General features: G+C 39.4%; 1 protein-coding gene across 1 annotated transcript in view; it reads left to right on the top strand.

The window, feature by feature from the left end:
* Window positions 1-963: 963 nt before the first annotated feature.
* The window catches only part of Glut1 (Glucose transporter 1), a 428,124-nt gene continuing 412,194 nt past the window's right edge, over window positions 964-16,893 (top strand). The window contains exon 1 of the transcript XR_014441680.1: window positions 964-1,189. The gene's annotated coding sequence lies outside the window, so the exon portion shown is untranslated. The remainder of the gene's footprint in view (window positions 1,190-16,893) is intronic.

The following is a 16,893-nucleotide window of genomic DNA, read 5'->3' as shown; positions in this document are numbered from 1 at the left end:
GTATGCGAAGTTTCCATCAGCCTAAACTAATTTCAGTTTTACTTGCGAGTGAACAGGCAGCTGTACCCACGATTCACTATGGTAACTGCAACGCTGAGAAGAGATTCAAACCCTCGACAAAGCTGTTTAGTCAGCACGGCAACTCTAAAGTATATGTCTGTGGGGATATGTTCAATCGTTATCTTATCAAATTTGTTTGTTTCGATTTTTTAAGTTCACTTTATGCACAGATAGGCTAATCGGGACTGGACCTACAGTTTAAAGTGGGATCCGAGCCACTGTGTAATGTGACTCCACCACGTATCGAACAAAAAAAAACACCTTCATTAAAAGGTGACGACTTACTACTATGCCATCGCGGCAGCCTTCGTTTATCACATGATCAAGTAAGTCGGGCTAAGTATGGGGCAAGTGAAACTATGTTATCTACACGAAACGTTAGTATACGTGTACAGTATTTACTACAGAATCACTCATTGAATATTACACCCTATAATTACGAACGGTTATGACATGTGAAACCAACGACACTAATCCAAGACAATGACTTGCTAAGCGACAATCGTGATACTTCTATCTGTCCATTCTTTTCGTAATTGTCACATGCAGTGGCGCTTTGTGACATAATCGTGTTTACTTGTGCGTTCACCGGTCACGGGAAACTCACACGACAGCGAAAATACCTGCGCACGAATGAAGAATAACCAATTTTCTCCCGAGATTTAACATCTGAACGGTCGCACTGACCAGCTAGTGGACGCGCCCAGGTGGACTTAAAATAGTCGTTCCTTATTGGCTGGCGTGCTGCTCCCTCTACACTTGGCTACAAAATAACTTAGTAAGTTACATTGTTATAATCGAATGCAGCAGTGTTTCGCCGCACAGTGCTGCGCCCTCTCGTTGGTCAACGGAACCAGCGCTATTGATTTTGGGTCTGCCCCCCTCTGTATGGTGTAGAGAGAACGACCGGGACTACCAGCTTTGGAGCATGGGCGTTTTCGGCGTGTGGATTCGTTAGAGCATCTGTGGATACTGGGGGCCGGCAGTCCCGCTACGACCTGAAGGAAAGGGGGGCTACCCCCCAGGAATGTCTGGGAGCTTGGTGTTTGCTTGCAGGATGAGCTAGGGTACTCTCTTCGAGCCCCGGCAATAGGCCAAAAAAGGTGAAGGAGCATCGCAGTTAGAGCAGGTAAGTGAATACTCGGGCGTGGTCACCAGGACCCATGTTGTCCGAAGAGGGTCATGCGGGGTCATCAGAAAGTGCGGTAGTTTCTGTGATCGTGAATGTGTTGTTCCGGCGCCGACAAGCTATACGGCCGACCAAGTTCTGTTTTGAACCAAGAAAGGGTTTGTGTTTCGGCTCCCCCCGACGGTACTGCGGCTGTAGTGTGCGTTAACAAGAACGAATCGCATGTGTACGTTTCCGTTACGGCACGAAGTCTTAGTTATGAAACAAGTTCGTGTTACATAACGCGTGTAACCGTAGCGGTTAACATGACTTCACAGGCATCCCGAGTGTTACGGGATCCCTAAAACGGATTTCATTAGGTTTGGCAATGCAGCGATGGTGGTGGTAGCCCTGACGTACCGGGCGGAGCTGAGAATCATGGGAAGTGTCCCAGGTGGCTTCCTGCGGGTTCAAACAGCCACCTAACGAGGTCATCGTCTGACTCGATGCCGCACTATACACCCATGAGAACGTACATGTTGATGGACTTATCTTCAGGGAGATAAGATGTCGTTGTGACATTTGTACAAGTGCTCGCGGCACTTTTTACAACTGAATCCAACTCCAGCGTTTATTGATCATGTGGCTATTTTCATGTCTAATGTCATGCCATTGTGGCTTTACCCATTCTATTGCAATGATACACGCACAGAGTTCATTTTAAATGATAATACACGTATGAGCGACTTTCGCTAAACGCCATCTTCCAAAAATATCCGTCCATTCACAAAATGTCGCATTCCACAGCATCTCTGAACAACATATTTTTAACCGTATCTGTTATTAGTTTTTCTCGCGGGCAATCGTGCTTTATTATTTACTAAACAAAAGTAAAATTAATACATTATCCCACACGTTTAGGCTATAGTTATTCACATATTCCATTAATTTCAACGAACCCCTGTTATCATCCTCAAAGTCATTTGTCACAAGTAAGTTCACATTATTGTGACCTTTCTTGTAGACTTCTTGGAGTTGTTACTTCCGCTCCCAGCCGTTGATGACGCTACTGAACGGCCTCCTTGATTTTAATGTTCCGCAATACATTTTACAGTTTGAAGTAATGTATCCGTTTTTTTTATTTATTTACAAAACTGAATCAATAGGGGCTTGCATTTATAAAGTTTGGTTTCAATACCTCGGATTTTTTTACGTTATGTTTCAGTTCTAGAAATTGTCTTTGTGGAAAACTGACTGACCTACTTTTTCTTTATGCGCTGGCCGCCAAACAAATATTTATGCATTTAAAAGGTAAACTCGGGTCTATTTCATAACGTTAAGGATCGTAAAAGTAAGTATTGCAGTTAAATAGTGTGTTTTGTGTATTAGTATCTTTGTGCCATACCGTTCAATAAATTAGTACAAATTAGTTTCTTCGTAAAGTAAGTAATTCAGTTCAGTTTAAACTGAACGCTATCCTATTATTGCATATTGCCTTACACTATTATAATCGCAATAATGTCTAGTGCTGAGGAATGTGTCTGGCTGGTTATGTTTGGTAGACGAGTGAGAGTAAAATTATTAATCGAAAAATTAATCTGGTCACATTTAGGAGCAATCGTAAAAGTTACTTATGGAAACTTTTTTTCTGTCATTTCACTCGATGGAAGCTTTTGACGGGGTTAACACTTGCTCCGGAGAAGCACGATGCAAGTTATTCATTTTCTAAAACACGAAAACAAAACAAATGAAAATATTCACCCTGCAGTTGAGTCACTCCCTTGGAGAAACATTGAGTTAAATGCAGGTCTTCAAATGCGACCACTCGATGGAGCCACCGCCACGTACGAAAGGATTCTTACGGCTGCAAGGCGGATGCATACGGGTGAGTCAATTAAAGACTGTGAAAGATCATTGGTTGACGAAATCTCAATTTGCGAGTACAGGGGAAAAATACAATAGAAACATTATTCTTCAGTAAGTACTCAAACTGTAATATAAATAAAGCGTATCAGAATATTGTACACTCATTTCTGGAGTTTATGTACACTCACCTCACTTAGTACTCTGGCAGTTTGTTCCTTTATACAGCATATTTGCAGAAGATACAATTAAACTTACAAGTGTATCAATATACGCTGTATAAAACACACCTTATTACTAACTTCGTTGTCCGTACACAATTGACCCAGGCTTCACGACTGGCTTGTTTAAACCATCCGCCTGGCGGCGCTAGTTACTTCCGTATTAACCTTACAGGCGAATGTGATGTATCTTGTGCTTATAAAACGTTTCGGTTTCACCAGGAACCTAAAACTACTACATATTTTTTCTGTATGTAAAATATTAGCTTATATTCGAACTAAAAGTATTGTGGTACAGTGTAGTAGCGTAGTAATGACGTATATGTTTCACTTCAAACTCAAAAAACGCTGTAAGTTGCAATAGATACCATCCATTTCTATGAAGAAAAATGAAAGCTAAGATTACACTAAGGAAACACAAATTGGGAATTGTAAATTGTGTTTAAGAGAACTTCAAGGCTGTGAGGGCGTGTTCATTCATTCATTCTTTTATTTTGCACCTTACAGCTTTTAAGCCGTATTTTGTCAGGGTGTAGAACATGCTCTATGTGAACTACTTAGGGAAAAAATCTTCAGTGCATCTAGCACCACTGATGTTGCTTTTCGATACAGCAGACTGACCATGTTGTAGTATAATACCGCAGTGGTACCAACCCTCGCAATTGACTCGCGTTGGCTCGTGATATAATTTGTTTGGGATATTTCAAAATTCCTGCCTATTTTAAAATCTGTTTCTCCTCGGTTCACATAAGCGCTTTATGCACGGAAACTAATCGGGACTTGAGCTATAGTTTGGATTGGAATCGATAAATATTAGAGTTGCAGAACTCATCTCGATTCCCGGCGTGGAGATCATTTCAGTGTTCATGAATCGACTATAAACTGTAGTTACAGTCCCGATGAGTTCATAAGTAGACTAAAACGAACTTTGACTTCTAGCCACCACTTGCTCACAGAAGTACACGGGCAGCACAAGGAGGTAAATGGGTATCCTCCCCATTTTGCTGATTAATTATTTTTTTGCCTTTGGGGGTGCATCTATTTCTGGATTGGAGCCTAAAGCTCTCTCTTTGAAGGTAGATAAAAGCATACTATTATTTTTATTAGTAGAAGTAACAAGTAGAACAAAACATTAAGAAATAACTGATTTTCTCACACAAATACCCTTTCCCGAGTGACACTGTTCATTCTGTTTTTATAATTTTCATTAATTGTTATTGTATTATCCGTTTCTTGTTCTAGGAATTTTTTTTATAGAAGTAATATTTAGATTATATTAACAACTGCTTTATCATTATGTCCGAATTACTAATAACAGTCACTCCCTATTTTTTGTCCGAGACTTTGATGTGAAAAAGACGACTTGATGTGACAATGACGACTCAAGAAGCTTGCAATGTGTATATTTTCTCGTATCCAAGTACATTTATTTACCTTTTTACATTAATTGTTTTAATATATTACTCGTTTTTAATAACAATATTTATTTGATGAGCATTTCTTGATAAAATCTGGGTGCATAACCGTGAGGCTTACGATGGTAAAGAGATTTGTGCTGATAACGTTCAGGGACAACAGGATGGTGTACTGGTAACACTGTCGCCTTATAACTGGTCCTGGATCCTACATTACACTGCAGTTCCAATCCCGATTACCATATCTGAGCAAACTTTGACCGATGACTTTCGAAAGCATGATACGACTCTATTCGCTTCATGAATAAAATCTAATAGAAATATTTGTTACAAATGTCACTATTTATAGGAATGTGTAGATAAAAAATATCCCTGGCAGGGAAGCAATGTTTCTCTCTCTTGCCATGATTATTTTGAGTGTATGGGAAGGGAGGGTCCCTGGTCCTCACTTGAAATTGACATTAAGTCAATAATTTAATAACGTAAAATTTATAGTAACTTAACCATTTTGACAGGACCGTAGCCAGGAAAAAGTTCCGGGTAAAGGCTGACAGCGGATCCATTATCCATAATAATGGCAAAAAGTGAAAATTTTAGTATTGCTAATTTTTCATGATTTGTTATCCTGAAAATAATAATCTTTGAAATAAGATTTGACCCACATCTCCTTCGATAGGCATTTGTTTATTCAGGTGGTTAGAAATAATAGTTGTCTTGTAAGAAGTAACGGATGTTTTAGTGTGGGTGCGAGATAGGGTGACTTGTATTTTTTAGAGAAATAGTAATTCGATACTCCCAAAATGATAATGCTTATACTGAACGCAAGTCCAATTGGTGGTTGACCTTGACGGCTATTTCTGGCCCTTTCTGTCCCCCAATCATCTTCGGGGGGCGTGGCTCGATGGGCGTCAACAAACTCAGTTGCGAAGTAAATGCTGAAGGGATCACATCGCTCTCCCTAAGCAACGTTGCCAAGCGTACTTCTGTTTTTGCCAGTTGTCAATTTGCGTGTGAAACACCCTCGTGTAGGACTACGTGAGCAGTTGTACCATTAGCACTCCGCTGATTTCTGGTGCTGGCAATATCGTTGCCCGAGAAGACTCTCTCGCGCGTTTGGCAACATGTGGTGGAGCCAACGCTCATTTGTTTCGTCGGAATAACAACGTTCGGTACCTCGTGACTCGAAAATGCCCGATTTCAGTCGAATAAAATTCAACTGATTGCTGATTCGCTGTTTCCCAGCCGCCAGTTGGGAGTTGGGTTCAGTATAGTCACCGGCAATACAAATGGAACACCTAGATCCTGAAACACTTGTTTCCATGCAAGGCGTTGTGTGTTGGCTACGTCTGCGGCGATTAGTGGGTTTTATTAGGAAATTTTGAATGGCACCTCGTACCACCACCATATAACTCCTTGCAGGGAAACGAGTGTTTCAGGATCTGGGTGTCCCTGTTTTGACTGCCGAGTGCCGGTGTCTGTGCAATCCGAACTATTGAACGCATACGTATCGGAAGGATTTACTTTTAAGACCACCACAAGTCACAAGCATTTTCAACGATTAGAAACTCAATATTGCCGAGTTCCGTGGCGGAGTGGTTAGCACAGCGTGACCTAGGCGTGGCTGTTCCTTGTGAGTGGCCCATTCATCAATTTCATCATATCATCACTCATTCTCATCTTCGCGATTAGACCAAAAGCGGCAGAAAAGCTAAGTAAAATAATCCAAATCAATCAATCGGAAGAAACTCAATATTGAATTTCGAACACGTTGTGAAATATAAAGCCGTTATTGAAGTTTTTAAAATTTATTTATTTGAAGATATTCTGATTACGATCACGACGTATCATGACAGATATCAAGTTATTTTGAAGTTCGACAATTTCGTTGCCTTCCTTCTTTAGGTGTTATCTACTCTTACAGCGGGCTCTCTACATGCTGGCAAGGGAAGGAAAGCGGGGAATAAGCAGCAGACCAACCAGACAACAGCGGTGGTGCCGAAAGTTATGACGTCCAGGGGAGGAACTACTACGTGCACCTCGTTCTACTGGCTGCTGCGTTTCTTATCGCGCTGGATTGGTCGCTTCCGCGCTCCACACTTCCCTTGCCAGCATGAAGAGCGCACGCCGTAAGACTGCAAATGAGCTATAATCAGTGTTGGGGCCTTATATCCATGTCTTGGTTGCAATTCTTGTTTTTCTCTTGCACTCCTTTTCGCACGGCTCTCATATTACTTGGGTATGGGAATATTGACACACTACATTTATAACTCTCTTGCCACGTATTGCCTTTGGATCAGGCAGTAGGAACAATAAGCCTAATTTGATCTACTCCGAACAAGACTAGTTTGATGCAGTAAACTTTTAATTAACAGTAATTGAAATGTTTTGTTTCGGTAGAATAGACTGTTATCTATCCAAGTGCCTTCCAGACATAGCGCTCCTTGACTTTCCTCTTCATTGGACTACATTGATAAACTGGCATAAATTATTTTTTAAATTAACTATAGGCATTTTGTGAATGCGTCTTCTTGGATCTCGTTCGCCTATAGTATTTATGGTCAGTGTATGGTGATGAGGTGGTTGTGCCCAGAATTTCAACCTTTCACATTGCATGAATTCAAATAGCGTTTCTTGATCTAATTCTTCTCTTGTTATCCTGAATGCAGACTGGAACATTTTATATCAGGATACCAGTAGTGAAAAACAGTACAACAAAGTAAGCACAATAATAGCATCAACATGTTGTGAAGTCTTGAATTGCTTGATTGCAAGTCGTTTTCAAGCTTTCTTGGGACTGATGGAAGCATGGAGCATCATTTAATTGTAGATAGTTTGATTCTTATTAAGAATTTACCACTGTTCCACAGAGAGTCTTCGAGATTTTGCTTTAAAAAGTTGAGACATTTGCTGTTGATAAGTTTGATCTGGATGAATAAATGCTCAGAATTCATTTGCGAATATTTGTACATTAACTATATCCGAATGAAATCTCGAAACTTGATGGCGAAGAGGAAGATAGTGCATTTGAAGGCTTAATAGAATTTCATAGTTAGAAAGATTTGCCAGTGCAGGGCAATTCTAAATTTTAAAAAGCCTACAGATAGTATGATATTTGGGCTCATTCTCGTACAATGGATGCCTTCAATTCGAACACTCTTGCCAGTTTTGTACAGTAAACTTTATTATTTATGTATTCTGATAAGAAAGTATAGTGGCGTGAGATATATTGAAGGCAGAGGGCATTCTTCTCAACTTGTTCGTCCAATTCTTCCGTCTGGTTCAACTTGCTGAGTACCACTCACAAAACGTCACCATCCCGTCAAGATGATCTTCATCGAAAGCATGGACTCTTCTTGGAATGTAACTCTTCCAATGCTAGTGCTTCAAAATGTGATTAACACTTAATTTTGACATCCCTAAAAAAAGTGTATACATTTTTGGGACACCCTATATTTAGTTATAATTTAGCATTCAATTTGCCTCAAGAAGAGACGATCGATTATAGTCTTGTCGCCGCTCTACCCAGCCTTATAACTTATTGCATCGAATTGAATGTGCGGGGGCATGGAATTTCCCACATTTTCTCTTCCTTCCTTTACCAGATATCTATATCCCAACCTCCGATTTCCGTGGCGGAGTGGTTATCAAAGAGCACTACGACGCCAGGGTATCCCGGGATCGAATCCCTGTTTGAGCATAGATGTTCTTTGTGAGTGTCTCTTTATCAATTTCATCACATTATCACTCATCCTCACATTCGCGACTAGCCAAAAGTAGCAGAAAAGCGATGTAAAATAAACCAAATCAATCTATTGCTCCCAACCACTTCCTGATGCAGGCAATGCAACGTAACGAAACATTACATATTCAGTTACAATATAAGAGAAACATGACTATTACAAAGTGATTGCATTCAATGTCCTTGAAATTCCAGCGTTTTAGTCACTAGTTCCTGACATCCGTCATATCATATAGCCTATTCTGTACTGAACCCAGGGTTTATTTCAAGTTGCGGACGCTTACAAATACATATTCGCAACAAGAAAATGCTCTGTACTTTTGGCCTCGCTTCAAATATCTGTTCGATGTGCATTCAAGTAAATGATCGTACCATTTCTTCCCTTCCACAATGATGTGTTGTGTAATATGAACTACATCCAGCGATGAACCTCGCTTAGACTTCCCATTTTCTTACTCAGGCATTTCATTTATGACGGGGTTACTTACTCTGTTTTGCAAACTGTCCTTGTAGTGACTTATCTAAACTTATAACCACCTGGACAACTCATTTCATGCACATAAACAGGTTCATTCTCACAATAATATTATCACACAAGGAGCAATAATATGGCTCTAAAATAAGGTATAACAGCATATTTAGCTAATATCTTATAACTGTGTGTGTACAAAATAACAACTGTGTTCTACGAAGAAATCTAACTTCAAGTTAAAAGAAAATAATTTAGATCAACAAAGTTCTGACATCCAACTAGTGAAAAATAATTTTCTCGCTTATGGATTAATTTTTTGTAAAAACTGCCAATACAAATTGTATCCTTACTTGAAGTTCGACGGAAATTTATAAATTTCATATTATAAGACAAGTTCCATAGTAGTGTGGAAGTATGAAAGAGTGTAGATATAACTTTATATCGAAAAAGTCCCAATTATCTGCACAGACTATCGTGTAATTTCATCTAATATTTGATGAGCTGCGTAGTTAAAGTTCACATTGAACAAGAATTATTATTTTGCCGTTCGCACTTCATTTGCGGACAATTTGCACAATATGGTCGCTGCTTGTGGACTAATTTATACACTAATCTAGTGACGAAAACACCAGATTTGACATTGATTGTTTGATGGGGGGTGACTATATTTTCTCAGAACGAGAAATAAAAGCACAATATTTAACTTCGTAAGTCACTCTCGTGTTCTAGTGTGATTAGAATAATCGGATCATCTCGTATTCTGGCAACGAATATAGTAGAAAGAAGAAAGTTTACGAAATCCTTGTAGACAAACCTGGCCATAATTGGCTTGGTGGAATGATCAAGTATAATGGCAAAATCGACTTAACAGAAAACAGGTACGTATATCGTAAACTGGATTTGAGTTTCTGAGAACAAGAGGTAGATGGCAGACCTGTGTAGTTGTGACAAAATGACCTGGTTCGGGTATATGAGAAAGCTTATCGCAATGTTATAAAGTTATCAACTTGCTAAGAAGTATGTCAATGTGCACACACATTCGTTTTCTGTCGTTCTTAATGCAACGATAATAACTTGGTCTGCATCAAAGGAAATTGTACACCCAGAAACAGCACGAGTGGTATCAGTGTTGCCAGTTTCACAAATTTGCGATAGCGAGAGAGATTTAGCAAGCAGGGACCTCACAAATAATCCATCTGATTCTTATCTGCTCCTCGGTAAGCCAGTAACTGTATATTTATTATATTATATATTATTATACTGTCGTATAGTATAGTGTTTGTTTGAGTTTGTTTTTAAGCCCAGTTTATGCATAGAAAGGCTAATAAGTATTAGACCTACAGTATAAAGTAGGATCCGAACCACTATGTGGGATGTACATGTATTGCTCGGCAAATTGTCCTTGACTATTTTCATTTTTTTCTCTGTTTCCTCTGTTATTAAGTACTGAATTTTTGCGTATGAGGGTGCTTGTTTGGCGTTTCGTTTCAATTACCGTAGCTCTCATTACGTAAAACAAAGAGAATAAACATGGCGATGGACAATTTGCTTGGTTACACTTAGGCATCCCACAACTTAGGCAAATGGAGCATCGGTATGTTAGCTTTAGAATAAGTTACGGAGTTTTCATTATGAGTTCTGAGCTGTACATTTCCATGCGCCGAATAAGGCACAAGGAACATATTTAATTGTTTAATTCGTTTCTCATCGTTAAAAGGAAACTCATTAGTCGAAAGGTGGGCTAATGAAAAAGTAATTGAATTAGTGTAATATGCAGTGCGTTTAGGGGTGGGGGACTGAGGGGTCAGTTGCCTCCCCCAATTTTTGCCACTTTCGCCTACGGTCTAATGACCTCTTAAAGCTAATCCCTGTCTACCAAGATCAAGTAAACTGTCTTTGCCTCACAGTTTTGGCACCCAATCGCTCTCTCATCTCACCAGATTTTATTATTGTAGCTTTGTTATGAATGCAAACACAGTAACTTTCCACTCAAAGTTGTAATACGAATATATATTCAGACATAGACTTTACATCGAACTTTTTCGTACCATCCGAGTGATGGCGCTAGTGAGTTACGCATTATTTACCAAACCTAAGCGACCTATCCTATTCTAGAACCTGTCTCTTCACTAACTGCTAACGCATGCGCGTAAGCTTTATGAAGCAGAATGAAACCTTGTGCAGGCTTGATTTTACACGTTAACTTTTCCCATTATGTTCAGAAATGTTATTTTATACTTGATTGTAAAAAGGAACTACACTTAGCGTGGAACAATGGAAAAATAAGGCTGAACTTCGTTCTGTTAACGATTAACATAATTGGATCTGCTAAAGTAAAGATTAAAGTTTCATTTTCTCCGACAAAAAAACCCTAATGACTAATGCCAAGAATTCAATTTCGAACGTGTTAAAAATTGAAATTTCATCAATTGTCCTGTGCCCACATTTGCCTCAAAAGGTCAAGGAAAATGGCTGACGGTCTCGAACCAACTGGCAATCGATATTCAAATGTTGGACGCTTTTGCAATCTAGATCAAAGGATTCTTTTGGTGCTAACTCACCCACTGCGTTATGTGGAGTGTGACGTACATTCGAAAGGACAATTGTTTCAAGTGAAATGGACGGTGGGTGGATAAAGGCTACAGTGACATTATCATCGTATGCTTTAGGGCGTGGAATTTCCACAGTTAATTTCGACCTCGACGTATCCATGATGAACAGTTTCGTTGAAGCCCAGTCAATGCATGAAGAGTTCGAGTTTATTGAAATTCGACTTGGTTTTATGTGAAACCAATGAGACCTACCCCCCTGAGATGTTTCAAAAATCGTCATTTAGCAGAGCAGGTGGAATGTAAAAAAGCTATTCCTACCTTGTCCGTAAGCAATCACCATCTCTAATGAATTAAAAGTATCAGCAAGGACAGCAAGGGAGATTTCAGACAGAAGTGACGTCGCTTGAGGATTCCACAAATCGAACGAAGGCTTCTGGGGCTTGTCATGCCACTACGGCGTGAAACGTTGCTACTGATTGGCTCTTTCCAAAGCGACATGTGTCGCGTGTTGCTTCGGTCTGAAGCAACAAAACAAGATGGTCATCCTCAACAAGGAGGGAAGGTCTATAATCATTGCAGTGATTGGGAAAATGGCTAACAAGGCTGCTAAGGCGAATGTTGTACACACATTCATTTGCAGAGGAATTTCAACCTAGGCTAGAGAAAATAATGTTTTTAGTACCAATATGTGAAAGTGAAAAACATTTCGTTGTACTAAATCTAGACATTAAAATAGTACATTCTCATCTTTTAGTATGATTAGCAAACGTACTGCTGTATGTACAGAGTGAGCCAGAAGTCTGGTTACATATAAAAAAAAAATACGTGCATACATACATATGATTGACATGTAATGACCACAGTTACAACACATGTTCAGTATGAGCACCAACTACTTCGATTCGACACTCCCAGTTGCGCAAAACGTCTGCTAGTGTTGTGGGGTGATTTGAAAGATGCCGCCTGGGAACCTTTCTTTGAAGTGTTCAAGGCTCTTAATTTTTCTAGCGTACACGATGCCCTTTACGTGTTCCCACAAGTAAAAATTCAAGGGTGTTAGGTCTGGCGACCGTGGTAGCCATTAGTATCTGTAACCTGACTTTTGCCTCACCCTGTACAAAGCGCCTTCGCATGGGATGCCGCTGGCTCACTTTGCAACTTCTTTGCGGAACGTCGGAGGATTTTCTTTTCACTTTGTCCTCTGGTTGGTTGTTTTCTTGCTAGACGCTAAATAGGGGACAGGATGAACGTCGACTTTCACTTCTTCCTTCCTAGTTTTTCTCGGTGGTTTGTTCTATGCTGGTCCATAACCCTTTCTTCGCCATCTTCTCTTTCTCCACTCGCGTAGAAGTACAGCGTTAATCTTCTCCCATTCTAAAGATTTCGTAACTTTTGCTACCTTCTCTTCTTTTATGCTCACGTGTCCTAAATTTACCTTTCATTCCGTCTGGAACTTTGCTCTATTCTTACCACCGTCCATGAGGGAATATACAGTATCATCTCGGTTGCACGTTCTCGACACTGCACCCCCCTCTTCCGCAAGTTATACACACTCGCACAGGCTTAAGAGGGACATTTTAATAAGTTTTTCGGTCTGAGAGGAATTCAAGTGGATAGACCTACTCCATGCGAAAGAAAATGTATTCTTACAACGTTTCAGCAACAAATCTAACCTTTGGGACAAAATGGTTTGGCTTTCTTCTGAAACCAAGTGCTCAGTGTGCCAAGCCGAGCGCGTTAAGCAGTCGACTCAGAATCTCGCCAACGAGGTTCCGGGTTCGAGTCTCGCCCTGGGAATGGCGGTTATTAATTTCATCCAACCACCACTCATCTTTATCGTCACCGCAAGTGTCAGGAAAAAGCACATATAATAAGATAAATACTAATACATAGCTCAGTATAAATACGTGTCTTTCAACTGCATTTTTCATTTAAAAAGCATGGTATAGGCGCGAATTAAGTTGGAATTCTGGAAGTTGAAGAAGGTGACGTCACTTCACGTGTCGTGTTTCTTTCTCCTTTTATTCCAGGCTAATGTTTATGTATTTATGTAGGGATGGTTCCAAATAAAGCCGTCCAAGCCAGCCTGACGACCAATCAGACCACATAGAGTTGAAATTAGTGCTGCAATGAGCGTTTTGTTTGCTCGACCGGTAAATAGTTCGCACGGACGACGCTAGATAGCGTTAGGAACTGACAGCTCTTCGATCACCATGACGTCACGAGCGAATTTCGCTCGAACAGGCAAAACGATCAGTATACGCTCGAAACCCAGTATTTCACGTGTAACTGTAATTTTTCTGTAGTATTGGCCCTTCAAACATGGATCTTGAAGTGAAAGACGCAGTGAAATTGAAACTGAAGTGAACATAGTCAACATTTTCATGTTAAAATGTAATTTAGTCCATCTTTACAACACACAGCAATGTATGAAAACGAATAGATGATTATGGGCTGAAACTACCAGGACTAATTTTTACGCATATATTTGTACGATTATTGTCCCATTAAAAAGATATTTGATATTCTATATATTCGAGCGAATCACGCTCGAGCGTGAGAGATTCGATCGAGTATTTTCGAGCGAAAGTTTTCCAATGCAGTACTCTAGTTGAAATTGATTCGAACAATTCATCGAGACATAAAATGCCATTTATTTTTATTGTGGCAAAAACGAAACGTCGCTTTGAATTGCAAATATGTAGTTGTGAGGGATGCATTCCGTAATTAAATAAAAACGAATAATACGAGGAACATCCTTGCCTGTAATTAATTAAAAGCGAACAAGAAGGTATAAATTTATTGGAGATAAGCATTGTATAGGATAAAAATTTAAGAAGCATTGTGTAATTCTACAGCAAATTCGTAACCATTTTTGTTAAGCCTATGTCGGCTCTAAATGGTATGTTAGTATTACAATACTACATGTCTCTTGAATTAATATTTAGTGTATAAATATTTTGAAAATATTTTCCCTTGACCTTACCAACAGATTTGATGAGAATAGATTTTTATCTTCAGTAAATATTTTCAGAATTATGATCACCCATAATTTCTTACATTGTATTTATTAACCGAGAAGGTACGTTACATTATTTTTTGAGAACTACTTGATGACTAAAATTGGTAAACGCTGTAAGTGCCACAATAATTCCAACACCGTTTTCCACGTTAAACTGAAATGTGCCATGCTTTATAATGTGGTAAACGTGAAATGTGGCTGGTAGCCCTCTAAGTAGTTCAAAGGGCGTGTAAAGAGGTCACTAGTGTGCACGTTCTTACGGGCTAATGTGCGGAACGATGCGATTTCTCAACACTTTCGCTTTTGGCACTTACAACGTTTACCACTTTTATTCCTCACTTCTTTACGGAAAATACAGGCAATGAAATACATTGTCTTTCCATACGCACTGCCATCTGTACGTAAAAGGTGTAATCACTGTCAAATTCTTTCATGATCGTGTGCGCGTACAGTTCACATATGATGGCAAGGGTTGTTCAGCGCCTTTCAATTTGTCGACTTCATTGCCAATTTAATAGTGTAGGGACTATTTATACATAAAGTTATATTGAACCTATAAAGAAAACTGTGTCTACATTTTATGTTATACAGGATTGGTATTCTTAAGCAATGTGTTTTAAAACCTTTGATATTTCTCGTTTCTCCTGCAAGAACAGAAAAAATGCATTATGGTAATAAAATGGTACCAAATGAGACTTTTGCGTGTGTGGGTGCAATGTACTGCTTATTACATGAACAATTTATGTAATAAATAACAAGTACCTACGCGTTACTATAACTTGCAATAATTGAATATTCTGATCAGTGAGCAATCACAGATATGGATGGAATTACACTTCACATGCGATCTTTTTTTTTCTTTTTAGTACCGTCCCATAAGTTTCGTAGTTTCCTATTAGCTAATAGCTAAGCGATGCTCATGAATGTCAAGATCACGTTTTAACAAAATGGTTAGGATAGAATTCATGAAGATTATAAAATATGTCCAGCGCCTAGTAAATTACGAATAAGAATTTCGATGTATGTGATAATTGTCAGTGGCAACCATGTTTTCCGAGAGCTCGTAACGTAGAAGCAAGGCTTCGAGAACTGTAATTTTCGATTTTGTGTGAATCCAACGACGCGACACAGATACATTACAACTACCGATATTGTAGTACGCCGCTTCCAGATTAATCGGTAGTGGGGTACAGTCTGAGAAAAAAATACCTGGGCCACGGGACGTAGAATTTCGTAACGTCTTAAAGCCTGTTGTTTATGCAACCCAAATAACAAAATATTCGCTTAAGTTTGCCTGGTGATTCTGACTTCTCGGGAAGGATTGAGCTTTGATAGCATGAGTCACATGACTCGTGCCCCAGCCACAACAAACAGCTGGGTGCTACGATGCCTCCAGAAGAAAATTTCAGGAACTGGTTTCTTGACAAGAGCTACTCGTAAGGAAATACTATTCTATCAAGTGATATTAGAGTCATTGTCAAGAAGGTTCGCTGAAATGATGGTTCTCATCACAGACCACATGCCACACGTTAATTGTTTAAGTCTAGTTCATGCACTGGACCTACAGATTAAAATGGGATTCGAACCAAAGCCTCTCTACTTGGTATTGAATTCGGAAGCCTTTCATTACATGGCGAAGACGTTACTACTACGACATCAGAGAGGCAATGGAACCCCTTGAGAAAGAGATAAGCGAAAATTGCTACCTGACAAACCATATTTGCCCGTAAATTTTAAATATAAGACAATATTTTGTACTGACAGTTTCGAACCGTGGGAGAGGCATATATTTTTTTGTACCATCGTCCATTTCACGAGTTTATAATTCTTCCTCACCGACACGAGTAACGCGAGTGGTAAAATAACTGAAACAGAAATAAAAGGAAAAAGCGAAATAAATTTTATTCATAATATTCTGCAGTCACTTGAGTTGTATTCACGGGATGCTATCTTTAAAGAAAGCCGTGGTCTCTTCCTTGTCTTTTTCGCTTTCTTTGTGCTCTTGCTTCCCCCGTCACGATTGGTCTAAAACTAATTAATGCGACGTTAATTAAACAATCCAAACAACGAAACAATGCACAATCAACTGCACAAGACAACATTCCAAATGTTTTCGAATCGGAAAACAATTGAGATGCTGTAAAATGACTTAAGATGCAGTAATAAAGTGGGAATTCGGTACCGTATAGAATTAAATCGGTAGAGATGTTCGATTTGATTGGATGTTTGTTATTTAGATTTGCTATTCTTTCACTTTTGGCAAATAGCGACGATGAAGATGAGTGATGCTATGATGAAATTGATGAAGGGACACTTACCAAGGACACCCACGCCCAAGTCGAGATTCTAACCAGGGACCCATGGCATCGTAGCGCGCTGTGCTAACCACTCCTCCATGGAGTGGACATTATAGCATATTTTGTGTGCTCAATTGGGATCAA

The sequence above is a fragment of the Lepisma saccharinum genome, chromosome 5 (assembly GCF_977018435.1).
Source record: "Lepisma saccharinum chromosome 5, izLepSacc3.1, whole genome shotgun sequence".
Classification (NCBI taxonomy): domain Eukaryota; kingdom Metazoa; phylum Arthropoda; class Insecta; order Zygentoma; family Lepismatidae; genus Lepisma; species Lepisma saccharinum.
Note: the sequence above shows the minus strand (reverse complement) of the source record. Positions and strands in the feature narration are given on the sequence as shown.